Raw genomic sequence first — 27,999 nt, forward strand, 5'->3', positions numbered from 1 at the left:
GAACACAAAAGTAACGTGATCACGATGCATATCTCTACAGTTTATAAGATGAGCTCTTGCGAGCTGTACTTTGTATTAGATGCTTATCTTTGCAAGAGCAATGACTTCCATCTGTCACTGTGTACTCATCTTGAGCTATTTCCTTCCTGCATCTTAAGAACATATAACACAGAACAGTACAGCACAAGAACATGCCCTTCAGCCCACTATGTCTGTGCCGGCCATGTTGCCAACACAGACTAATCATATCTGACTTAGACATTAGGCAATAGGTGCAGTAGGCCATTCGGCCCTTTGAGCCAGCACCACCATTCAATGTGATCATGGCTGATCATTCACAATCAGTACCCCGTTCCTGCTAAGATTGTACTTTATCTGCTTCTGAAGGCTATACCAGATGACCTTGCATGTGATTAACTTTAGACCCACCGGTTGTTAAGTGCTGAATAGTGTTCTAACATTGATTAGTATTGACATCCCTAATCTGAATGAAAACAGCAAATTTATTCCAAAATAAGTAGGAAGGAACTGCAGATGCTGGTTTATATTGAAGATTGACACAAAATGCTGGAGTAATTCAACGTGTCAGACAGCATCTCTGGAGAAAAGGAATAGGTGATGTATCAGGTCGAGACCCTTCTTCAGACTGAAAGAGGTTGAGGGGTGGGAGTGAATTCGAGGCGAGAAAAAGCGAAAACAAAACAGGGCCGGCAACAGATGACCTCAGGAAGGGTGGAATCCATAATGGCTCATTGTTGGCTGGGAGAAACATGCTAACGGCAGGGATACAAGGATGCAAACAGAGAAGCTGGTAGGATGACTAGGATGGGGAGAGAGGGGGGAAGGAATGCAGGAGTTACTTGAAATGAGAGAAATCAATATTCATATCGCAGGGTTGTAAGCTGCCCAAGCGAAATACAAGGTGCTGTCCCTCTATTTCGCATATGAAAGGTCAGAAAGGTCAATATGGGAATGGGAAGGAGGGCTAAAATGTTTACAGTTAAAAAAAATTATAACGCATTCCGCTGGAAGGAAGACATAATATTCAATTCATTGTAGAGGATGGGGCAGCACAGTGGCGCAGCAGTAAAGTTGCTTCCTCACAGCGCCAGAGACCCAGGTTCGACCCTGACTATGGGTGCTATCTATACAGAGTTTGTATGTTCACCCTGTGACTGCGTGGGTTTCCTCCGGGTGCTCCGGTTTCCTACGACACTCCAAAGACGTGCAGGTTTGAAGGTTAAAATGAAGGGGAGATTGCGTGGGCCAAAGCAGACTGAGCATATTCCAAATCAAGGCAGCCAAGTAAAATCTAATGACTGCACCTTGCAATTTATTTTCTGGGATAGGGTTCAAGAATAAGGACCAGCTTAATGCAGCTGAAGCGAAAGGCACGGTCAGACATTTATTTAAGCATGAATGGCTGCGTTTTAGCAGGTGCCCTGTTAATTACTATTACGGTGCAGTCTTTACAAGGATAAAGAACTGTCCTTCAGAACAAAACTCATTTCATGGAGTACTATCGATAGTGTTTCGCAAAATGCACTCAAGAGGCGATGGTACAAGGACAAAGAGCAGCCAATTACATCAATTACACATGGCCAAATTGACCAGAAAATTCATCACAAATAACCCTGCATTTCTTTTCTGAATTTCAGAGCTCAATGCTTAGTATTTGCTGCACTATCTATTTTTAATTTAAAATCAATTCGAAAGTCTGCTGATTTAGTTGGTCATCTCGGTTCCTCGAGATTTTTGCTGGCTGCCTGTCATTTGCACAAACATTTGATCATGGAGATCAAAACTGTAGGGAGAAACAAATTCACAAATTGCAAAAGGGAGTTTTTCTTTTAATGAAGCACAGCATGGGATAAACGGAGTCCAGTATAATCATCATTCATTGATCTGGGATTCAGTGAGAAACTTATCAATTAAAATCTCTTTCAAATGAGACCTGAGAAATCTTGGCAGCTCAATAAATTGCATACATTTAATGTAATATTAAAAAATATTTTGTAAAGCATTCCACTGTGAGGACAAGGGTTTAATATTCAATTAACTGTAGAGGTTCGGGCGGCATAGTAACGCAGCGGTAAATCTGCTGCCTCACAGCGCCAGAGACCCGGGCTTCCTCCGGGTGCTCCGGTTTCCTCCCACACTCTAAAGACTTGCAGGTTTGTAGGTTAATTAGCTTCTGTAAATTGTCCTTAGTGTATAGGATGGAACTAGTGTAAGGGGTGACTGCTGGTGAATGCGGGCTCAGTGGGCTAAAGGGCCTGTTTCCTCGATGTATCCTTAAAGTCTAAATTAAAGAAAAGTACTGTTTCCAGCATTGAAAGAGTCTAGAACCAGAGGACACAGCCTCAGATTAAAAGGACTTGCCTTCAGAATGTAGACGAGGAGGAATTTCTTCAGTCAGCCGATGGTGAATCAGTAGAGATCATTGCCATAGACCTGCTGTGGAGGTCAAGCTGTTGGGTGTTTTTAATGCAGAGATTGGTAGATTCTTGATTAGGAAGGGTGTCAACGGTTATGGGGAGAAGGCAGGAGAATGGGGTTGAGAGGAAAAATAGGTCAACCACGATTGAAGGGTCAGACCTGATGGGCTGAATGACCTCATTCTACCCCTATGTGTAACATTCCTATGATATGAGTCCCAATCTGAGTAGGCATTGATAGTTGAATGGAAAGGGACAACTGATCAGTCTGAAAAAGGGTCCTGACAAGAAAAGTCAACTGTCCATTACCTCCACAGATGCTGCCTGAACCGCTGAGTTCCTTCTGCACCCTGTGTTTTGCTCAAGTTCCCAACATCTACAGTTTCTAATGTCTCCACTTGATTACATAAAAAATAGGTGCAGGAGTAGGCCATTCGGCCCTTCGGACCAACACCGCCATTCAATATGATCATGGCTGATCATCCAAAATCAGTACCCGTTCCTGCTTTCACCCCATATCCCTCGATTCTGTTAGCCCTATGAGCAATATACAACTCTCTTTTGAAAACATCCAATGAATTGGCCTCCACTGCTTTCTGTGGCAGCGAACAAGTGGCAGAGAACGAGATTACATAATTTTCTTTAATCGAAAGAAAGTCCTCATGGGTGGGAAAACATAGAACAATACAGTACAGAAACAGACCCTTTGACCCACAATGTCCGTGCTAGACTTGATGCCAAGTTTGACACAAAGTGCTGGGGTAACCCAGGCAGCATCTCTGGAAGAGAAGAATAGGTGACACTCCAGGTCAGGACTCTTCTTTGTGTCTATCTTTGGTATAAATCAGCATTTGCAGTTCTTTGTTTCAACAATGATGCCGAGTTAAACCGATCTCCTCTGCCTGCACATAGAGTCAGTATGGAAGCATGCCCTTGGGTCCAACTTGCCCACACCAACCAACATGTCCCATCTACACTAATTCTACCTGCCTGCATTTGGCTCATATCCCTCTAAACCTATCCTATCAATGCACCTGTCTAAATGTTTCTTAAACAATGCAATAGTACCTCCTCTGGCAGTTCGTTCCATACACCCACCACACTTTGTGTAAAAAAATTATCCCTTAGGTTCCTATTAAATCTTTCCTCCCTCACCTTAAAGGTATGTCCTCTGGTTCTCGATTCCCCTACTCTGGGCAATAGACTCTGTGCATTTACCCGATCTATTCCTTGTACACACCTATAACATCATCCCTCATCCTCCTGTGACAGCACATCCCGGGCACCCACCAACCTCTGCATAAGAAACTTGCCCTGTACATCTCCCTTAAACCTTGCTCCTCTACTTGTTCATTCCACCCCAGAGACAGAATGAAGAAAAATATATCAGTTCCTGGTCCATTCATGCATCCCCCTCAGCAGGCTGGCAGTGACAGTTCACTATTGTAGCTCAGAACCATTGGAGAGGGCCATCCATAGAGGGGTGGGCAGGTAGCACAGTGGTGGAGAGATATAACAGTGTATGTCTACTTGGGAGTATAGCCAGATGTCTCCAATAAAACACTGTGTTCCTCAGCAACTCTCAATGGATAAGAGATTTAACACTTATTGTCTAGAGGAGAGGTCTAAAAATCTTCATTTGAAAGTAAACTGGGATAAGCTCGGGACAAGTAGTTTAGTTTAGTTAAGTTTAGTGATACAGCATGGTAACAGGACCTTCAGCCCACTGAGTCTGAGCCAACCAGCGATCCCCGCACACTAACACTATCCTACATACACGAGGGGCAATTTACAATTACACCCAACCGACTAACCTACAAACCTGTGTGTCTTGGGAGGAAACCGGAGATCACGGAGAAAACCCACACAGGACACAGGGAGAACACAGACAGCACCCATGGTCAGGATCGAACCCTGATCTCTGGCACTGTGAGGCAACAACTCTACCGCTGTGCCACCATAAATTAAAGACTCCATTCAGGCATTCATTTAATTACAAATCAATGTAATTACTCCACACAGCCAGCACCCGATGTCAGGATCGAACCCTAGTCTCTGGAGCTGTGAGGCAGCTGGTAGAGCTGCTGCCTCACAGCGTCAGAGACCCGGGTTTGATCCTGACCTTGAGTGCTGTTTGTGTGGAGTTTGCGCGTTCTCCCTGTGATCGTGTGGGTTTTCTCTAGGTGCACCGGTTTCCTCGCACAAAGACGTGTGGATTTGGAGCTTAATTTGTCCCTTAAGTTGTAGGGAGTGGATGAAAAAGTGGGATAACAGAAATAATTGAGAAACGAGGAACTGCAGTTGCTGGAGTAAAATGCTGGAGTAACTCAGTGGGTTAGGTGGCATCCATGGAGAACATAGAGAGGTGACATTTCAGGTCGGGAGCATCAGTCTGAAGAAGGGTCCCAACCCAAACGTCACCTGTCCATGTTCTCCAGGAATGCTGCTTGAACACGAGTTACTCCAGTATTTTGTGTCATTCCAAAGAACTTGCCTCACCAATGTCTTGTACAACTGTAAAATAATAACTTTCTATAACTTGGTCAGCGTCTGAAATGTGGCGAGTCTTGTGTACTGCCTAGGTGAGGTCTGTTGTACAATTCTATAAGGTTGTATGCAAAACAAAGAATTTCACTGTCCCCCCCAACTTCTATACTCAATACCCCGACTGATGAAGGCCAATGTGCCGAAAGCCTTCTTGACCAAATGGGACAACAGTCCGAAGAAGGGTCTTGACCCAAAACGTCACCCATTCCTTCTCTCCAGAGATGCTGCCTGTCCCGCTGAGTTACTCCAGCTTTTTGTGTCTATCTTCAGTTTAAACCAGCATCTGCAGTTCCTTCTTACACATAACACAGAACTAGTTGAACGGGCCATGGAAAGAGTGGACTTGGTGGGCCGTAGGGCCCGTTTCCATGCTGTATCTCTAAAAATTATTGTCCATTTCAAAGATAAGATTTTAGAAATATTGAGAAGGGCAAGCAGCATCTAAGTTGAGAAAGAAAAGGAGTTAATGTTTCATGTCTCATGATGTAATTAACCAGAAACATTTTCTGTGTTGCCCTCTCCACAGATGCTGACTGGCATGCTCGACATCACCAGCATTTCATGCTTTTGTGTCAGATGACCGAGTAGGCTGTCAATGGGTATTTTTAAGGTGAAGATTCTTAATTAGTAAGGGTATCAGAGGTTATGGGGAGAAGGCAGGAGAACGGGATTGAGAGTGAAAGATAGATCAGCCATGATTGAATGGCAGAGTAGACTTGATGGCCTAATTCTACTCCGACAACCTATGAACTTATGTGCGATCTTTTGTTTTTCAAGACATTCCTATATTAGGACATGAAGCTTATGGGATCTTCGTCTTTGTTTTGCAAGATTGTGTTCCTATTTTGGGTAATGTTGCAATATCTTTTAATCTACAGTTGTGTACTTGTGCAAAATCTCGATAACAACCTTGAGCAAATAGATACAATTGCCTGAGCGATAGCATCTTTCTCATCAAAATGACGATGTTATCAGGCAATATTACAAATAAAATATCTTTGCTCATTTGTGGACCTCAGAAAATTGTTATGACCTTAGAGGGAATAACTAGGAATAAAGCGGGGGGGGAGGGGGTTCAAACAATATAATTAAAGGAGACATGATTAGCCACATTAACAATTTTATCTATATATAGTTAAATGAAAAATGATAATCACTCCGACAGTTCTTTGATCCATTAAAAAAAAAATTGAACTTAAACATTAGTTGTTTTTGTTTTTTAAAGATATATTATAAAAACACAATTTAATACAATCGTATTTTATTATTAACAATAATAAAATATTGTCTGAAGAAGGGTTTCAGCCTCAAACATTGCCTACTCGTGTTCTCCAGGGATTCTGCCTGACTCAGAGCTACTCCGGCATTTTGTCTCAATCTTCAATACAATATTATCTTATTGATAATAAGACAATGCTGCCTTAAATATTTAATTTATATTGCCTTATTTAAGACAATATAAAACCAAATAATATATTGTTTTTAAATTATATTTGTTTCCGATATCAACATATCCATTTGAGATATGTGGATTGTTTTTGACAGCCCATTTCATTGCATCACAGTTATCCTCACCTACCAACGCAGCCATCTTGCACAAACTTTAGGATTACTGGACTTGATTTCCTCCATCACCATAGACAAGATGGGTAACTCAAAATTCCTTGGCCCACGACCCCAATGAGATGAGTTCGAGAGAGGGGCAGAGAGAGGGGCAGAGAGGGACAGAGACGGACAGAGACGGACAGAGACGGGCAGAGACGGGCAGAGACGGGCAGAGACGGGCAGAGACAGGCAGAGACAGACACAGACAGACACAGACAGACACAGACAGACACAGACAGACACAGACAGACACAGACAGACACAGACAGAGACACAGAGGCAGACAGAGACACAGAGGCAGACAGAGGCAGACAGAGGCAGACAGAGGGATCAGGAAGAAGGATCAAGAAGAGGGATCAGGAAGAGGGATCAGGAAGAGGGATCAGGAAGAGGGATCAGGAAGAGGGATCAGGAAGAGGGATCAGGAAGAGGGATCAGGGAGAGGGATCAGGGAGAGGGATCAGGGAGAGGGATCAGGGAGAGGGATCAGGGAGAGGGATCAGGGAGAGGGATCAGGGAGAGGGATCAGGAAGAGGGATCAGGAAGAGGGATCAGGAAGAGGGATCAGGAAGAGGGATCAGGAAGAGGGATCAGGAAGAGGGATCAGGAAGAGGGATCAGGGAGAGGGATCAGGGAGAGGGATCAGGGAGAGGGATCAGGGAGAGGGATCAGGGAGAGGGATCAGGGAGAGGGATCAGGGAGAGGGATCAGGGAGAGGGATCAGGGAGAGGGATCAGGGAGAGGGATCAGGAAGAGGGATCAGGAAGAGGGATCAGGAAGAGGGATCAGGAAGAGGGATCAGGAAGAGGGATCAGGAAGAGGGATCAGGAAGAGGGATCAGGAAGAGGGATCAGGAAGAGGGATCAGGAAGAGGGATCAGGAAGAGGGATCAGGAAGAGGGATCAGGAAGAGGGATCAGGAAGAGGGATCAGGAAGAGGGATCAGGAAGAGGGATCAGGAAGAGGGATCAGGAAGAGGGATCAGGAAGAGGGATCAGGAAGAGGGATCAGGAAGAGGGACATTGATTTGTAGTTGTCTGTTTTGTAGTAGTCTGCCTTGCACAACACACAATACAAGTTTCTTTGGAATTGTTGGGGTCAGAAAGTTAAGATTTTTTATTCAACTGATGACAGGTAAGGATGTCAAGAGTTATGAGGAGACGGCATAAGAATGGGGTTGAGAAGGAAACATTGCTCAGCCATGATTGAATGGTGGAGTAGACTTGATGGGTCAAATGGACTAATTCTGCTCTGTCTAACGGGAAATGAACAGGGTAATTGTCCTTGTGGTGGGGAATATCCACATGAAACCATCAATAACCCTCTACTAGTACATTGAAACTTGCATGTCAATCTAGTTGTAAAGAATCCAAGCAGCATAAAATGTCACTTCACTTCTTAAAGACTGATACTGCATTGCAGACATCCAAAGATGAACAATTAACCATTCAAACGAAATGCGCATATAGAGAAGTGCCCCGAGCCTAAACGTCACCTATCCATGTGTAGGAAGGAACTGCAGATGCTGCTTTTAACAGAAGATAGGCAAAAAAACACTGGAGTCACTCAGCGGGTCAGGCAGCATGTCTGGAGAAAAGGAATAGGTGACGTTTCGGGTCGAGACCCTTACTTCAGAGTCTCCAGGTTGTTATGTCACCTGTCCATGTTCTCCACAGATGCTGCCTGACCCGCTGAGTTACTCCTGCACTGAGTCCTTATATGAGTTGTGACCTGATCTTCAGACATAGTGGGCGGGCCTGACTGCTTCATTCATCATCAGTGATCAGTTAACAGCACAAAGGTAAAACAGATGCAAAATGTTACCCGCTTTAAGTCACTCTGTATTTTAGAATCTGCATGGAGTGCCCGGGGTTAAAGCTGCTTCTGTTATTTACAGCATAGGAAATAAATGCACGATCAATGACACGCACTCCGGCTTCTCACCTCAACAAGGCACTTCAAGGAGAACCTTCTGTAAAGTCAAACCATTGTGTATCTTTTTCAAACAATACATTTGAACACCATCTCACCTGGCAGTTTCAAACACCTCTCTGTCTTGTATCAGTCTTTCAATCTCGCAACGAGTTCGCTTCACTTTCACGGGGTGTTTTAGTTAGCGATGGGAAGAGAGAGAAAAACTAAAATAAACAGGATAGCCTCCGTTCACAGTGGATTAAGTGTGAATGTTGCAAATGGCAAAGTGAAATGCGGAGATGCGGGCGGACTGTGGCCATGAATCTAACCGGTCGCAGAAGCCGCACGGCAGGGCCGTCTAATCCAGCATCACATTAGTAAAATGCTGCATACAGTCCGAGGTCGCACCGTGGAAACTGGTTCGAGCTACAGTGAAGCGACCGGGATGTTAATCCCAGGGGGTTTTGCTTCTGTCCAGAGGTGTAGAGAGGGTTGACACAAAAATGCCGGTTAACTCAGCGGGTCAAGCAGCATTTCTGGAGAATAAGGAAAGGGTGATGTTTGGATCGAGATTCCTCTTCAGACGGAGAGTCAGGGGAGCGAGAAACTAGATGCGTGAAAGGGTGCAAAGAATAAATCAGAGAATAAATCACCGATGGCCAAGGAGCCTACAATAGTCCAGTCTGAAGAAGGGTCTCGACCCGAACCGTCACCTATTCATTTTTTTCCAGAGATGCTGCCTGTCCCACTGAGTTACTCCAGCTTTTTGTGTCTATCTTCGGTTTAAACCAGCATCTGCAGTTCCTCCCTCCACAACAGCCCAGTGTTGGTTGTGGAGGAGGTGTTGCTTATTTTCCTTTACATTGTGGTAGCGACTGACCAGCAGATTTGCCCAGCACCGCAAAAGGTGGCACTGATTCCTTGTCGCCCGCTCCCCACTGTATCAACTGGTCGTTGTTCTGTCTACAAGGCTCGGACCGGACCCACACACACACACACACCGAACAAGAACCATATATATTCCACAGGACGCCTGGGCAAATATCCCACTCAGTAAAAGAGGCAGACCTCAGCTCCAATCCTCCTCGTCCTTCAACATATCGGGAGCTCCCCAATTTCCCCGTCACAGCGAAACTGGAAACTCACTTGGAAATTCTCTTCCCGGCGAAGGCTGGAGAATTCTGTGGTCACATCGACTCTCCCATCTGATCACATACACACACACGCAGCTTAGAACCATAATTGTTATCGGACCTAGTCTATGTGTTTGGACAGCCCCTGCGGATCCTCTCTCAAGACAAACCTCTCAAAAGGCACTTATATATATATATATATATATATATATATATATATATATATATATATATATCAGCCCGATGTTCCTGATACATGATGGTTTTAACGATCAGAAGAAAATAACGAAACAGACGTTGCAGCTTCTTACAGACACGATGACAGGGGAACCAGAAGCAGACTGTATCAAAACTTAAGTAAACTACATTGTTCTCTGGAGCAGTGCAGGATGCCCGCTTTGTTTCCCGTTTTAAACAGATAATACCAAGCATTATTGAGTGGACATCATCAGACCCACTTTACAATGGACTTGGAGTTTAACACGGACCATCCACAAATCTGCACAGCGTATTGGAAATAAACGCCGCTTACCTTACTCCCGCTCAGCACTTGAAGCGAATGTGATACGCAGAATAAAATGTGCAGTAGGTTTGCCGTCCCACGCTGTACATTAATCCACCGGGGGTAGCCCCAGCCGAGCGCCGCTGCACCGTGACGCTCTCCACGCTCCACTCTCCCTTTCGGTAAGTCCCCTTGCCCTGAACAGCGCACTCCTCCGCCGCCGCTTTGCAAACCCCTCAGCTTGCACTGGAATGCCTCTCAGGCGCTCGTCAATCGCTACCGCCTGTGTACTGGGCTGATTTGTTGCTGTGACTTGTGATGTCAGGGCGGGCACACCTACCGTGTCCGTATGCACGACGAGATGAAGGATAGAGGAATCGTTCAGCACAGTGCGAGAGAACGGGCTGACAACATCGGCGTAGGAGACAGACACAAGGTGCTGGAGTAACTCCGCGCGTCGGGCAGCAACTCTGGAGAAAAGGGATAGGTGGCGTTTGGGGTCGAGACCCTTCTTCAGACAGAGTTGGGGGAGAGGGAAACTAAAGATGTGAAGAGGCGCAAAGAACAATATTAACACAGAGCAGAGGGCCACATGTGTGGCAAGTGTTTGTGAACACTACCGAATATAACATTAATGAATGTGTGTGTATAAACGTTGAGAATGTCGGAAGAGTTTTTGCACTGTTCTTGTTTTGTATCAAACGAAAGCAGGTGGGAATAGTATAGATTGGACATATTGGGTCGGCGTGGATACATTTCCAGGCTGGATGACTATATATTTTCTATTGATTCAATGATACCTTATTGTCATGTGCACCGAGGTACAGCGAAATGTTTTGTTCTGCATACAACCCAGAAAAATGTGATGCTGCATTTCGGAAAGTCCAACAAGGGCACGACCGTCACAGTGAAAAGTAGGGCCCTGGGTACTGTTGTAGAGCAGAGGGGTCTAGGAGTGCAGGTACATAGTTCCTTGAAAGTGGCGTCACAGGTAGACGAGGTGGTCAAAAAGGATTTTGGCACTGATACTCTTCATCAGTCAAGAGTATAGAAGTTGGGAGGTCATGGTGCAGTTATATAAGAAGTAGGTGAGGTCGTATTTAGAATATTGAGTTCAGTTCTGTTATAGTTGTGTTGGTCAGTGTGGACAAGTTGGGCCGAAGCACCTGTTTCCACGCTCCATGACACTATGACTCAAATAATTCAATGATGCTTTATTGTCACATGCAGTCAAATGTTTTGTTTTGCATACAACCCGGTCATATCATACAGCGGCCCTCGCCTGGGTAGTACATAAGAATTGCCATGTTTCTGGCACCGACAGTTACAGAAAGTTAACCAGTCTTATCTTCTACCACATCTGGTAGCAGGTGGCACCCTCACACACCCCCCTTCTATCTCAGCAGCCATTCTGTATTAAAAAATTTGGGAGATAAATAAATTGCTTTGTGACCAATTTATAGGGTGGCACGGTGGCGCAGCAGTAGAGATGCTGCCTTACAGTGCCAGAGACCCGGGTTCAATCCTGACTCTGGGTGCTGTCTGTGCGGAGTTTGTACGTTCTCCCTATGACCCACGTGGGTTTTCTCTGGGTAGTCAGGTTTCCTCCCACACTCCAAAGATGTGCAGGGTTAGTAGATTAATTAACCTCTGAAAATGGTAAATTGCCCCTCGTGTGTAGGATGCTGCTTGTGATCATTGGTCGAGCGGACTCAGTGGACGATGGGGCCTGTTTCCGCACTGTATCTCTAAGGTCTAAAGTCTAAACTCCAAGGCTCTGTGGGGGAAGCTCTTTGACTCTTGACTTTGATAAGTAAGCATAGAATTAAGTGAGTCCCGTTCACCCGGCAATTGAAGAGTAAAAATAATTGTACAGCTGTCAACTCTTTCCAAAGCTGCAGGTGAAAGAAAATGGGAAAATAAGCAGTTTTATGGTCACAGTTATAGAGTTTGTCAGTTCTGAGTCGATCAAAGATCTCATGGCAGTGGAAAGGACAATTGATAGTGTCTAGGGACAAACTCACAGCACAATTCTTTGATGTTTCTCTATTTTCACTGAGGATCACAACATATATGGATTCGTATCCCAGTTTAAATAATGCAAAAGATGTCCTGAGAATGGCATGGCACGGTGGTGCAGCAGTAGAGTTGCTGCCTTCCAGTGCCAGAGACATGGGTACTGACTACCGGTACTGTCTGTACGGAGTTCTAGCGTTCTCCATATGATCTTGTGGGTTTTTTCCAGATGCCCCACACACTTCAAAGACTTACAGATTTGTAGGATAATTAGCTGCATTAAAATTGTAAATTGCCTCTGGTGTTGGATAGTGTTAGTGTATGGGGTGGGCGCTGGTTGGCACAGACTTGGTGGACAGAAGAGCCTGTTTCTGTGCTGTATCTCTAAACTAAACCAAAAAAACTAGAGTCCCTTCAGAAGACAATATCAATTGACAGAAATAGAAATGCTGGAAACACTCAATATGTCATGCAGCATCTGAAGAAGGAGGAATAGAGTTAATGTTTCAGGTCTTAAGCTTAAAACTAATTTGGTGTGCTCTCTTTTCCATCCTGGCCTGAAACATTTCTTGCTTATTACTTCATTTATGTTAGACATCAGACTTTGCAGAAACATGCCCCATGGCCCACTGAGTCCGCGCCGACCAGCGAGCACACCAGAAATGCACACGATCCTACACGCTAGGGACAATTTACAATTTTTAACCGAAGCTAATTAACCTACTAACCTATCATATCATATCATATATATACAGCCGGAAACAGGCCTTTTCGGCCCACCAAGTCCGTGCCGCCCAGCGATCCCCGCACATTAACACTATCCTACACCCATTAGGGACAATTTTTACATTTACCCAGCCAATTAACCTACAAACCTGTTCATCTTTGGAGTGTGGGAGGTAACCGAAGCATGAGAAAACCCACACGGTTACATTGAGAACATACAAATTCCTTACGAACATCTCCTGTAGTCAGGATCGAACCCGGGTCTCTGGCACTGTAAGGCAGCAACTGTGCAGCTGCCCCATTGTGCCACCCAAATGTTGAATGTTGTAGAGGTCCACGCGTTGTGTAAACACTCTGTTTAATAATTAACCGATACAGCCCCGTCGCTCACCCGCGTGTGCCCGAGTTCGAATTGTAACTACAAATCCTTTGTTCTCCGCCCACCCCCTGACCCCGTGATTGGTCGGCCCAGATCACGCCCGGTCTACGCGAGAGTTCGAGCCCGACAAAGAACGGTTCGAAACTAAAATGGCTCAGCCCGCCACATGACCCCCCCACCCCCCAGAACCGGAGTAATGGAGGCGGTTAGGCTGACGAGTGAGGCGGCCTGATCGCGTGTACATGTATCCTGTGTCCGGGGTCACAGCTGGCAGAGTTGAGGCCGGGCGCGGTCGTGACGGTGGACACCCTCTGCGGCGGCGTTGTGCCGCTTGCATTGGTTGGTCAATGACCAAGTGTGCCGGCTTAAGACAGTCCACGGAGACAGTCTCGTGCCTGCCGCCCATGTTGACGACAAAGGTCGTGGCGCCGTTTTGCAGTATCTTGAAGGGTCCCTCGTAAGGCTTTTGCAGTAGTGTACGGTGGTTATCACGGCGAAGGAACACGTACTGGCAGTCCTGGATGGCGGGTGGGACGTACGTGGTGGTGAGTCCATGGCGGGAGGTTGGCCTTTGTGACGTCGTTGAGACGGTGGTAGTCCCCACAGGGTCTCCAGCCCCCATGCGCTTTGGGGACCATGTGAAGCGGGGATGCTCACGGGCTGTCTGAGCGGCACACTATGCCCATTTCCTCCATCTTGCGGAACTCGTCTTTGGCCAGTTGGAGCTTGTCGGGGGGGGGGGGGGGCAGCCTCCGTGCGCTGCATGGAGTGACGCTCTGATGGTGGGGATATGGTGCTTCACCCCATGCTTGAGGCTGGCCGTTGTGAACTAGGGGGTTATGATGTCAGGGAAATCGGCCAAGGTCCTGGCGTACTCGTTGTCGGAGAAGGTTATCGAACCGAGATGTGGAACAGTCAATTCGGCGTGTTGCAAGGCGATCGACTCGAATGTCTCAGAGTTGACGAGACGTTGTCCCTTCACGTTGACCAGCAGGGAGCGCGCCAGGAGGAAATCAGTGCCCAGCAGCAGTTGGGAGACGTCGGCGATAGTAAAGGGCCACTTGAAGTGTCAGGAGTTGAAGTTGAGCGGGATCGTGCGGACCCCGTGCGTCTTGATGTTGCTGCCATTGGCGGTGGCCAGAGAAGGCCCCCTCTTTCCGACGGGGGCAAAACACTGACCTCTGCTCCCGTGTCCATGGGAAAATGCAGCCCTGAATGAAGATCCCAGGTGTAGAGGAGGCGATGCTTCTGGCCGGCCGCAGTAGCCCGCACTGGATGCGTGCAGGGTGGTTGGCATTGGCGGGCCGCGGAACCCCACCTTTGATGGTAGTGGCACCACTCACCCTTGCCGGCGTCGCTCGTGGCCGGCTTCACTGCCGCGCCTGGCCTGCCGAAGCACCGCCGCCACCCGGCTGATGGTGGCGCCACCCTGCTGTTTCATGTGCCACAGCACGTCCGTACAGGCTGCCAGCCGTCGCGGGTCAGTGAAATCATCGTCCGCGAGGAGCAGGCGAATGCCCTCTGGCATCTGCTCAAGGAAAACCTTTTTGAACAGGAGGCAGGTGATGTGTCCATCCATCAAGGCGAGCATTTCATCCATTAGCACGGATGGCTTGCGGTCGCCTAGGCCATCCATGTGCAGGGGTTTGGCTGCCCTGTCGTGGCGGTTGAGACCGAAAGTGCGCATTAGGAGCGTTTTGAGGCCCTCATACTTGCCATCGGCAGGTGGCTGACGAAGGTAATCGATCATGCACCTGGTGGTGTCCTGGTCCAGCGCGCTGACCACGTAGTAGTACTTGGTGGCATCGGTGGTGATCTGGGGGATGTGGACCTGGGCTTCAGCCTGTGTAAACCACACGTGGGGCTGTGATGTCCAGAAAATGGGCAGTTTGATCGAAACTGTGTTCTGCTGGTCTGGGGTGTCAGCTGCAGACACGATGCAATCCAAAATAGGCCGATTTGGATCGTCGGGGTCATCACTGTAGTGGTCCACGCATTGTGTAAACACTCTGTTTAATAAATAACCGATGCAGCCCCGTCGCTCACCCGGGCAAGCCCGTCCAAATTGTAACTGCAATTCCTTTGTTCTCCGCCCACACACGATGGCCCACCCCCAGACCCTGTGATTGGTCGGCCCAGATCATGCCCAGACCGCGCGAGAGTTCGAGCCCGACAAACGACGGTTCAAAACCAAAATGGCTCAGCCCGCCACAATGTATTGTACAAAAATTAGGGATGAATAAACAAAATTAAAATGAATGGGCAGCACAATGGCACACGTGGTGACTCAGCTTCAGACAAGCAAGTTTGATCTTGACCTTGGTTGCTGTCTTTGAGGAGTTTGCACATTTTCCCTGTGACTACTTGGGTTTCCTTCTGGTGCCCTGAGTGTGCAGGGAGTGGATGTGTCATAGAGTCATACAGTGTGGAAATAGGCCCTTCAGCCCAAATTACCCGCGCCGACCAACATATCCCATCTATACTAGTCTGTATGGAGTTTGTACGTTCACCCTGTGACCTGTGTGGGTTTTCTTGGGGAGCTCTGGTTTCCTCCCACACTCCAAAAATGTACAGGTTTGTAGGCAAATTGCCTTGATAAAATTGTAAATTGTCACTAGGTGTGTAGGATAGTGTCAGTGTGTAGGGATCACTGAATTGGTAGGCTGAAGGGCCTGTTTCCGCACAATATCTCTAAACTAAACTAAACAACTTCGTAAATCTTCTCTGCACTCTTTCCAGCTTAACAACATCTTTCCTATGATAGGTTGACCAAAATTGAATGTGGCCATATCAGTGTCTTGTGACATGACCTCACAACGTTTATACTCAATACCCTGACTGATGGCCAATGTGCCAAAAGCCTTCTTGACCCAGTAGGATAACATAAAACTAGTTCGATGGGGCATGCAGGTATGGACTCGATGCGCTGAAGTGTCCGTTTCCACGTGTTATCTCTGCTAGATGATTTGTGAGGATTTGTTTTTTCACCAAACTCAAGGACTTTTCACCAAATCTGCACTTTATCTGGCTCTAAATCTGACTAACGGATTTGTCTCACTTTTAATTATTGTTCCACATACACTAAAAGGCTTGCTGTACTTCATTTCCTGACCTGGTCTTGCATGTGCACCAAACTAGATTTAGATTTAGAGACAGAAGGAACTGCAGATGCAGTTTGCAGAAGTTAAGATAACATTGGAGATAGTCCAGTGGAGGTTGATGAGAATGATCCCTGGATGATTGGGTTAACATCTGATAAGCGTTTGACAGCACTGGGCCCATACTCGCTGGAGATTAGAAGGATGAGAGGGGACCTCATTGAAAGGTACTGTGTAGTGAAAGTCCTGGACACAGTGAATGTGGAGAGGGTTTCCACTGGTGGGAGAATCTAGGACCAGCGGGCGTAGCCAGTACCTTGAGAGAGAAGATGAAGAGAAATTTCTTTAGTCAGAGGGTGATGAATCTGTGGAATTCCTTGGGAGAATGGGGTTGAGAGAGAAATATAGGTCAGTCATGATTATCAGGACCCAATGGCCTAATTCTCCTCCGATACCTTATGAACTTATGAAGGTTGCTAGAATGTGAGATTTGTGGTGAATGTTGGGAGAATAAAATGGGATTAGTGCTGGATGAGTGTAAATGGATGATTGATGGTTGGTATGAACTCAAACGGCCAAAAGGGCCTGTTTCAAGACCAAATACCTCCATGACTCTACACCCTACAATGCTGAGAACTATATCTGCACACTGTATCTTCCCCTTCATTCTACCTATTGTACTTGGGTATGCCTTGATTATATTTATGCATGGTATTATCTGATCTGTTTGGATAGCACTTTAAACAAAGCTTTTCACTGTACTCGGTACACATGGAAATAAGAAACCGAAACCGAAACCTTTGTATCTGGACCATTGGTCTAGAACATAGGGATGGTAATGTGTGAAGTGTTAAGCAATATAATATAATCATGATTTGACATTTTCAATGGATATTAGCTCAGAAGCCAGTACATTTTCAAGATAATTAGTTGGCCTAGGCCCCAACACGTGGCAGGCTAACTGGTGCCTGTTGGTTGCCAGGGGAACGTTTTTCCTACACAGGGTGGCCGCTGTATAAACAGCTGTTTTCCATTAATTTTTTTTATCTTTAGCATTTTCGACAATGAATGAATTATTTTTAAAATTCATTGGTTGAACTCAGAAGGTTCAGGAACTCTTGGTGCTTTAAGTCATGGCATGGAAACATGTGACGCACCTCAACCCATATTGTTTCTTTGGTAAAGTGCCACATGGTGCTTTGTTTGCTAAAGCCACCATATATTAGATGTCGTTCTTTAGTTTGAGTTTTAGTTTAGTTTTAGAGATGCAGCATGGAAACAGGCCCTTGGACACACCAAGTGCCACCCAAGCTCCTAGCGAGCCGTGCTGGGCGGCAGAAGCTCGCAGCGTTTCACGGCCACACCCCGTCAGCAGGCCTGTCTTGCCCGCCACAGAACCGGGAACCCACCTGGAGTTGTCCAAGGCTCGTCTCCTGCTCCACCCCGAAGACCGGGAACCATGAGGTGGGTGGAGGGAGTCAGCAAGGGCAGCGGGCACTGGAGGAAGGGCCGCTTTCAATGCTATGGGTGGAGTAGAGGATTGTTGCCGCCAGGACAACAGGCCTTTAAGACCAAGTTAGGACTGCACTCTTGAGAACTTTAAACACTTTGTGGGAACCAGAATCGTGGCAGCACTTTGTGTACTGTCTTGGTGAAGTCTACTATTACACGACAATCTTTGCACCACATCCCATTCATAATCGCCCTCCCATCTCATCCCAACAGCTGGTAAATATTCAACAGTTTTTCTGCAATCCCTGGGTAAAAATTGCAGCAAATTCAATGCCCGACTTACATAAGGATTGCGTTAGGTAAGTCAGATTTTTATTCTTAGAAATACTGTGTGGAAACAAGCCCTTTGGCCCACCGAGTCCACACCGACCAGCGATCACCCGTGCAATAGTTCTATCCTAAACATGAGGGACAATTTACAGCTAATTAACCTAAAAACCTGCACATCTTTGGGATGTGGCAGGAAACAGGAGCATCCGGAAGAAACCTAAGCAGTCACAGGGAGAATGTACAAGCTCTATACAGATAGCACCCGTAGTTAGGATTGAACCCAGGTCTCTTGCACTGTATGGCAACAACTCTACTGCTGCGCCAGTTAAATTGTCTATTGCCTATTAAATCACCTATTGAGTTAGGGGAGTGCCTGCACTACACTGGAGAAAGCACAGAAACATTTAGAACTGGCTACACTGAATGTATACCCTGCCATAAAAGATTTGCCTGTCTTTATCTCATCCCTCAGATCAGGGCCGTCTTAACGCATGGGCCTGATGGGCACTTGCCCGGGGGCCCACGAGCATAGGGGCCCCATGCTGATCTGTGTATGTTAAGTGACTTGCAATAAATAAATACTACTTTAAAAATGTAGGTTCAATTAGTGCTTTTTTCACAACATTTTCCATCCCTAAGTGCTTCTCACAGCGATCTGTAAGTGCTTTTCGCAACAATGTAGCACCCTAAGTCCATCGCTAAGTGCTTTTCGGTAAGTGCTTTTCGCTGGCACGACAGGGGGGGGCTGGTAGGGAAAGGGGGGTGGGGGAGAGTAACGGTAGGGGCCCCAGTACACTGCTTTGCCCGGGGGCCCATAATGCTGTAAAATCGGCCCTGCCTCAGATCTTACGGACTTCTTCACATCCCAAGGATCAAATATCAGGAATTTCCTTGGGAATGTTTACCTAGGTGAGCATAACCCTAAAAATCATCTGTCCTGGACCCAGCACATTGATGCAACCACAAAGACAACCCATCAACGTCTCTACTTCCTTAGAAGATTGAGGAGATTCGGTATGTCAACGAATACTCTCGTGAACCTCTACAGCTGTACGATAGAGAGCTGATTGACTGGTTGCATCATGAACTGGTTTGGCAACTCAAACGCCCAGGGGTGCAAAAGATTGCAAAAAGTGGTGACAACGTTTTTGTATTGTTAATTACAATGAAGATTGTAGGTTCATGGTGTCGCAGCGGTAGAATTGATGCCTTACAACGCCAGAGACCCGGGTTCTGACGACGGGTGCTGTCTGTTTCTGTGCTATATCTTTAAACAAAACTTAACTAAATTATAGAGTCAATGGGCTGTTTCTATGCATGATGTACCTAATTGGGAATTGCACTTATGTATGGCAATATCATACTAATCTGTATGCAAAAAAAAGAATTTCAATGTACCTTGGTACACGTGATAATAAAGGACTTATTGATTGATTGGCAATGCTCCTTTAAGCAGACTGATGTAGGGTGAAGAATTGTGAGGGCTAATAATTAGCAAATAGGGATGTGGATTGTGCTCATGTAGTGACAGGAAACTGCAGATAAAGTCTAAAAGTAAAGACATGGAATGCATCCGTGATGACAGACAAATTTCAGGAACTTGATTCATAATGTTATAGCATAACAGAATATTGGATCAACGTTAGGTTGTCAAAGTTAGACTTGGGGATAATCACCTCATTCTGTTTGTTACCTAATTCAGTCTTTCTGAGTTCCATTGTACATATGACCTTGTTTTACTGTTTGTCAAGTTTATGTGGAAGACCTTGTTTTATTGTTAGTCAAGTTTCTGTAATTAAGACAGTCATGTTTTACTGTTAAGTTTCTGAGTAATCTTGACATCTGAGAATATAAAACCCGTACCGCTTGTTAGGTTAGCCTTGGCTGGCCTCATGATGCGCATTGGTTTAATAAATCACCCGTTACTTTGAACAAACTCCCTGTGACATTTCCATTTTGTTCCTACACTGACACAAATGCAGCAAAGTACAGAAATGCACTCCCAAGTGTACCGTTAATTATAATGAGGGTCATAGTTTGCAAATAACAGTTCTTATTTACAATGGCCAAAAAGGATATGGGTACCATGTAACTTCAGATGTTCTTCAGTTTCATAGGCCATTCTGGTAAAACTATGAAAGGGCTCTGGCGAAAAAACACCCAGAAATGTCCAGCCAGTTTTTCTGTGGATGCTATTTCACCTGGAAATGTTGGGTTACACAATCTAAACCAGGAAAAAAAATTCTTTGTGCATTAGCAAATGGGATGAGTGATCCAATTCCAAAGGCAAATACAATCTCTCGAGTTTTAATGTTGCCCAAACACTGATTTTTTTTTAGTTTGAGTTTGAGTTTAGTTTATTATCACATGTACCGAGAGAAAGTGAAAAGCTTTTCTGCATGTTAAACAGTTAGTGGAAAGACAATACATGATTATAATCGAGCCATCCGCAGTGTACAGATACATGATAAAGGGAATAACGTGCATAAGGTTCAGTGCAAGATAAAGTCCAGTCAAGTCCAATCAAAGATAGTCCGAGGGTCTCCAATGAAGTAGACAGTAGTCTGAAGAAGGGTCTCGACCTGAAAGGTCACCCATTCCTTCTCTCCAGAGATGCTGCCTGTCCCACTGAACTACTTCAGCATTTTGTGTCTATCTTCAGTCTAAACCAGCAGCTGCAGTTCCTTCCTACACAGGTAGATAGTAGGTCAGGACAGCTCTCTTGTTGGTGATGGGATGGTTCGGTTGCCTGACAACAGCTGGGAAGAAACTGTCCCTGAATCAGGAAGCGTGCTTTTCACACTTCTGCACCTTTTGCCCGATAGGAGAGGGGAGAAAAGGGAGTGACTCATCCCTGATTATGCAGGTGCCTTGCTGAAACAGCATGAGGTGTAAACGGAGTCAATGGAAAGGAGGTTGGTTTGTGTGATGGTCTGGGTTCACATAAGCCCATTTTGATATCCATTGCCTGGATTTAGGCAATGCTGGCAAGGCTCATGTTTAGACAATAGACAATAGACAATAGGTGCAGGAGTAGGCCATTCAGCCCTTCGAGCCAGCACTGCCATTCAATGCGATCATGGCTGATCACTCTCAATCAGTACCCCGTTCCTGCCTTCTCCCCATACCCCCTCACTCCGCTATCCTTAAGAGCTCTATCCAGCTCTCTCTTGAAAGCATCCAATGAACTGGCCTCCACTGCCTTCTGAGGCAGAGAATTCCACACCTTCACCACTCTCTGACTGAAAAAGTTCTTCCTCATCTCCGTTCTAAATGGCCTACCCCTTATTCTTAAACTGTGTATTCTTAAACACAAAATTATTTCTCATTTCGAATGAGAATCCAATGGGAATGGTGCAAATGCGTGATTGATGGTTGGCATGGATTCTGTGGGCTTAAGGGCCTGTGTGACTCTAAGTTTCTTAAACTGCGCTTGAGATAATGGTAAACTACCTCGAACTGCTGCTGATATTTGTTGAAGGGGTTTAGAGTTACAGCGTGGAAACAGGCCCTTCGGCCCACTGAATCCATGTCAACCAATGATTACCCCGTACATTTGTTCTATCCTACACACTAGGGAAAACATACAGAAGCCAGAACATGCAAACTCCTTCCAGATAGTACCCATAGTCAGGATCAAACCTGGGTCTCTGGCGCTGTAAGGCAGCCCCTCTAACGCGGCACCCGATGCTGCTCTGAGGTCCTGAGGAAATGATTTATTGAAAGGTACAGCATGGAAACAGGCCCTTTGGCCCACCGAGTCCACACCAACTATCGATCACCTGTTGCATTAGTTCTAAGTTATCCCACTTTCGCATCCATTCCCGACACTAAGTGCAATTTACAGAGGCCAATTAACCTACAAATCCGCATGTCTTTGGGATGTGGGAGGAAGCCGGAGGACCCAGAAGAATCTCACGCAGTCATAGGGAGAACGTGCAAACTCCGCACATACAGCACACAAGGTCAGGATCAATTTTGGTTCTCTGGCGCTGTGAGGCAGCAGCTCCACCAGTTGGTTCCAGGCTTGAGTGTCAATGACAGCAAAAGAACATCAATCTGCCTATCCATGTCCTCCAGAGATGCTGCCTGACCCATTGAGCTGTTCCAGCACTTTGCGTTCTACCCAAGATTCCAGCATCTGCAGTTTTTTAATATCTTCAATATTTTTCCATTAGTGTGCAGTGGCAGACCTTGAGAGGAACTTGGACTGTACTGTTATCCCATGCCTTGCCTTTATCTGTACATGACGACAGTTTTCACACTGATATTCTCCTGTTAAACTGTTCACTGTTAAACAAAGAGTAAAACTTGAAAAAATACATTGTTATACTCCTATTAAAAACTGACTATAAATGTCCTAAAATATGGGATCGTTTAAAGAGATGAAGGATTATGAAGGTGACCTAACATTGGAACAGAGGCCAAAAAGATTTCAAGACTCTCAAGTGAAGCAGATAAAATCGGTGCTCCTTCATAAAATATGGCACTCCCTGCACCAGAGTAAAACAATAAAATTAACATGGAGTTGGTGGAAACATCTTGCAGCTGCTTCTTGAAAGGGGTTATTGAAAAGCCTTCCTGTCTCGGTGGGAGAGCTACACGGTAGTTGATGGACAGTCAGCTTAAGTCCTGGAAGGGTTTTGCCAAGTATACAAATGTTCTTCATGCTACACTTCAGAAGGCTCTTGGAAGTGATGCTGGATACTAATTCCAACTGTTCTCAATGCTTGACAAACTATTTTAATCATTTTCAACTTAAATATTTAAAATTACATCATCGTGAATTATTATTGAATAATCCTGGTCAGACTCCATTCCTTCAAACAGGCAGCATCTGTGGATGTTATGGACAGACTGAGAAAGGGTCTGAAGTAGGGTCCTGACCCAAAACAAAATGCTTTTCACTGTACTTCAGTATACATGACAACAAACTAAACTAAACTAAACTAGGTGAAGGGGGGAATATTTAAAAGGAACCTGAGGGGCAGTAGGTTTATGGAAATAGCTGCTAGAAGAGGTTGCTGAGAAAGACACAAAATGCTGGAGTAACACAATGGGACAGGCAGCATCTCTGGAGAGAAGGAATGGGTGACGTTTCGGGTCGAGACTTCTGAAGAAAGGTCTTGACCTGAACCATCACCCATTTCTTCTCTCCAGATGCTGCCTGTCCCGCTGAGTTTCTTCAGCATTTTGTGTCTGTCTTCAATTTAAACCAGCATCTGCAGTTCTTTCCTACACAGGTAGTTGAGGGAGGAATTATCGCAATGTTTAAAAAGACATTTAGACAGGTACATGGATAGGATAGGTTTAGAGGGATATGGGCCAAATGCAGGCAGGTGCGACTCGTGTAGATGGGGCATTTTGGTCGCAAGTTGGGCCGGAGGGCTTGTTTCCACTCTGTATGACTCTATGACGTCAGTCAACATCTTGTTTGAATTTCAATTGCACTGTAAATTCTGATCTTTGTGATTTTGTAACAGGGTTACCACTGAATAGATCTGTTTTTATTCTCAAGAGCAGAAATAGGACGGAGAGAAATCCTCCCCTTTGATCATTGCACGAACAGGTGAGTGCAGGTGAGTGCCTGTGTACTCAGATTCCCACATGCATACCGATGCATGCATATATGCATAGGTATGCACAAACATGGGCACACGTGCACACTTGCACAAGGGTACACACAGAACCTCATGCATATACACTCACATTATTTTAAGGTACTTAGGCTGAGATCTGCAACAAATCTCATCATCTATTGTTGAAGCATACTCTGTACTTTCTTATCTGGCAGAGATAAGATAATTGCTCATAATGATATACTAAAGAGCACAGGGAATACAGGCACCTCACGTTTTATGCAGCGGTAATGTGACTTTAAAGTTTAGACTTAAAAGTCACAGACTTTAGAAACAGGTCCTTCGGCCCACCAAGTCCACGTCGACCAGCGATCACCCCGTACGCTAGCGCTACCCTACACACACTAGGGACAATTTTTACCTAAGCCAATCAACCGACAAACCTGTACATTTTTGTAATGTGCGTGGAAACTGGAGAACCTATAGGAAACCCACATGGTCACAGGGAGAATGTACAGACTCCGTACAGACAGCACCCATAGACCTGATCAAACCCGGGTATTTGGCACTGTAAGGCAGCAACTCTACCACTGCGCCACTGTGCTTGAAAAGCAGCATGTAATTCAAAAAGGCGTAAATTGAACATATACGGGACTACGCTGTCAGCAGTAAATTTGAACATGTTATTCCAAAAATGCCAGCACGTAAATCAGGCTTTGGTATTTAAGGAACAAGCGCGTTATTTTAAGAATGCATAAATCAAACGTGCGTAAATCGCGAGGTGTCTGTATCTGGATGTGAGGGATTAGCTGAGCAATATGTCTGGAGGGAGCGGACAGAACAATAACTGGTCAGTTTCTGTGCTGCAGCGTTCTCTGATTTACAAGGAGCTAGTGGCTGAAACTGCTCGCCTGTGAATAGCTGCAGAAATTGTCAGGGAGCAATATTCCTGAAGCAGGGTTTCAGGAACATCTGAACAGAACTGCAGCACAATTTGAAATTAAATTCTGATGAGCGCATATCTGAACATGCACTGAAAGTGATGGTTAAAAAACTCTTACAAATTCAATCAAGTGGGACATTTTTGAAAGCCATAACACAAAGTACTGGGGTAACTCAATGGATCTGCCACTGATGGCTGTGGAGGCCAAGTCAATGGATATTTTTAAGGTGGAGATTCTTGAATAGTCAGGTTGTGGGGTATTGGGGAGAAGGCAGGAGAATGGTGTTAAGAATGAAAGATAGATCAGCCGTGATTGAATGGTGGAGTGGGACTTGATGGGGCGAATGGCCTAATTCTGCTCCTAGAACTTATGAATTTATCAGGCAAAATCTGTAAAGGGAATGAACAGGTGACATTTCGTGTTGGGTTCCTTCTTCAGAGATCTTCAGAGACCATTCCCCCTACAAATACTGCTTGATTCGTTGAGTTCCTCCGCGCTTTCTGTTTTGCTCAAGATTCAAGCATCTGTAGTTTCTCGTGTCTCTCTTTTGAAAGAAGATTGATTTATCCTCATCCTATTGGGAGAAGGTGTTGCGAGAACACTCGGAAACTATTTTAGATTGTAATTTCTTTTTCCACAGAATTTTTTTTTTGCATGAAGAGGTTACAAAGGCATTTATTACTCAACACAAAACAATACATCACAAGAACAGGCACTTTGGCCACCAGATTAATGCCAAACATTAGGCCAGGATCATCATGTCCACTTACACGTGATCCTTTTCCTTCCAATCCCTGCTGCTGGGAGGCAGCAGTTCTACCAGCTGTAACAATGGGCTGCACACCTGCACAGTGACAACCCACATTAGACAATAGACAATGGGTGCAGGAGGAGGCCTATCGGCCCTTCGAGCCAGCACCGCCATTCAATGTGATCATGGCTGATCATTCTCAATCAGTACCCTGTTCCTGCCTTCTCCCCATACCCCCTGACTCCGCTATCCTTAAGAGTTATATCTAGCTCTCTCTTGAATGCATTCAGAGAATTGGCCTCCACTGCCTTCTAAGGTAGAGAATTCCACAGATTCACAACTCTCTGACTGAAAAAGTTTTTCCTCATCTCAGTTCTAAATGGCCTACCCCTTATTTTTAAACTGTGGCCCCTTGTTCTGGACTCCCCCAACATTGGGAACATGTTTCCCGCCTCTAATGTGTCCAACCCCTTAATAATCTTATACGTTTCGATAAGATCTCCTCTCATCCTTCTAAATTCCAGTGTATACAAGCCTAGTCGCTCCAGTCTTTCAACATATAACAGTCCCGCCATTCCGGGAATTAACCCAGTAAACCTACGCTGCACGCCCTCAATAGCAAGTATATCCTTCCTCAAATTTGGAGACCAAAACTGCACACAGTACTCCAGGTGTGGTCTCACTAGGGCCCTGTACAACTGCAGAAGGACCTCTTTGCTTCTATACTCAACTCCTCTTGATTATTATTACATTATTACAATACACATTATTACATTTCTTCACAGAAAGCATCCTCCACATATCCCATATTAGCGATAGTTTTCTCTAAAATAAATGTATGTTTCTTTTGCATCTTTTTGTAATAACTATGTTCTTCTTGAGGAAGTAAGGAGTTGATTCACAACAATACACTACAATGCTGAGAACTATATTCTGCACTCTGTACCTTCCCCTTTGCTCCACCGATTATACGAGTTTGAACTGATTGCATCTATGGATAGTATATCTGATCTGTTTGGAAAGTAAGCAAAGCAAAATTCAAAAAAACAGTCAGCATCATCAGAGACACACTCCACCCTGGCCACGCTCTCATTTCACTCCCGCCATCGGGAAGTAGCTATCAGTAGAGCCTGAAGACTGCAACTTCCAGGTTCAGGAACTGCTTCTTCACTACCACCATCAGGCTATTAAACACTACAAACACTACAACTTCCAAATAAACTCCAAACTCTGAAGAAAAATATCTGTGTGTATATAACTATATAAAGCACGTGCACATGTACTGTATATATAGGTGTATATAATAAAATTCTTATATATATATATATATATATATATATATAACTTATACTGAACCTTTTAAATACATGCCGTTTTATATATATATATATATATATATATATATATAAATACTTGTATATAGGTATAATCATATATATGTGTATAAATATATATATAAAAAGCGCAGTATATATACTGAACATTTTTGTCATTATGGTGTTTACAGAGTACTATGTGCATACAGTATATCTGTCATGCAAGTCAAAATTTCATCGTTCCGTTTCGGAATAACAATATTTCAATAATCAACTTTTGATTCTTGACTCTTGAATGAAAAGCCTCATCTTGGGAGCAGATGTGGAAGAGACGTAGAGGTTGAGAGAAGGTGATGGCGTCTTTGCAAGAGGCAGGGTGGGAGGAGGAGCTGTCCAGATAACTGTTGGAGACGATGTGATTGGGTTTGACGGCTTTTCTCCCTGCTGCATCTCTCAGTCTAAAGAAGGATCCACATCTAAGACGTCTTATGTCTGTCCATTCCTTCCACAGATGGTGCCTGACCTGCACAGTGGCACCTGACCTGCACAGTGGCACTGCAGTAGAGTTGCTGCCCTACAACGCCAGAGACCTGGGTTTATTTCTGATTATGGCTGCTGTCTATATGGACTTTGTACGTTCTCCCTGTGACTGTGTGGGTTTTCTCCAGGCACTCCGGTTTCCCCCTACATTCCAAAGACGTACAGGTTTGTACAAAAGGAATAGGACGATTTTTCGAGTCAGAATGGAATCTGAGAATGACCCCAATTGTCACCTATTCCTTTTCTCCAGTGAGGCTGGCTGACCCGCTGAGTTATTCCAGCACTTTGTGTCTATCCTACAACACTTTAAGTTTTGCTGAAGATTCCAGCATTTGTAGTTCCTTGTGTCTCCATAGTTTATGTTCATAAGTTATAGGAGCAGAATTAGGACATTCGGCCTCCGTCTGTGGCAATGAATTCCACAGATTCATCATTTTTTCACTAAAGCGATTCCTCCTCATCTCCTTTTTAAAGGTAGGTCCTTTTATTCTGAAGCTACGGCCTCTGGTTCTGGACTAGTGAAAATATCCTCTCTACATCAACTCTATCCAGGCCTTTCACTATTTGGTAAGCTTCAATGAAGTCCCCCCTCATCCTTCTAAACTCCAGCGAGTACAGGCCCAGTGCCGTCAAAAGCCCATTATATGTTAAGCCAATCATTCCTGGGATCATTCTCATAAACCTCCTCTGGACCAACTTCTCCAACGCCAGCACATCCTTCCGAAGATAC

At 45.2% G+C, this 27,999-nt stretch overlaps 1 protein-coding gene across 4 annotated transcripts in view; it reads right to left on the bottom strand.

The window, feature by feature from the left end:
- Nucleotides 1-27,999, bottom strand: part of chrm3b (cholinergic receptor, muscarinic 3b) — a 285,369-nt gene that overhangs the window by 142,076 nt on the left and 115,294 nt on the right. The window contains exon 1 of one of the 4 annotated variants that reach the window (XM_078405063.1): nt 10,169-10,474. The exons of 2 other annotated variants lie outside the window; for them this stretch is intronic. The gene's annotated coding sequence lies outside the window, so the exon portion shown is untranslated. Of the gene's footprint in view, nt 1-9,649; nt 9,701-10,168; nt 10,475-27,999 lie in introns of those variants that run through there. One more of the 4 variants, XM_078405066.1, reaches the window with a different exon arrangement.

This window comes from Rhinoraja longicauda, chromosome 9 (assembly GCF_053455715.1).
Source record: "Rhinoraja longicauda isolate Sanriku21f chromosome 9, sRhiLon1.1, whole genome shotgun sequence".
Taxonomy (NCBI): domain Eukaryota; kingdom Metazoa; phylum Chordata; class Chondrichthyes; order Rajiformes; family Arhynchobatidae; genus Rhinoraja; species Rhinoraja longicauda.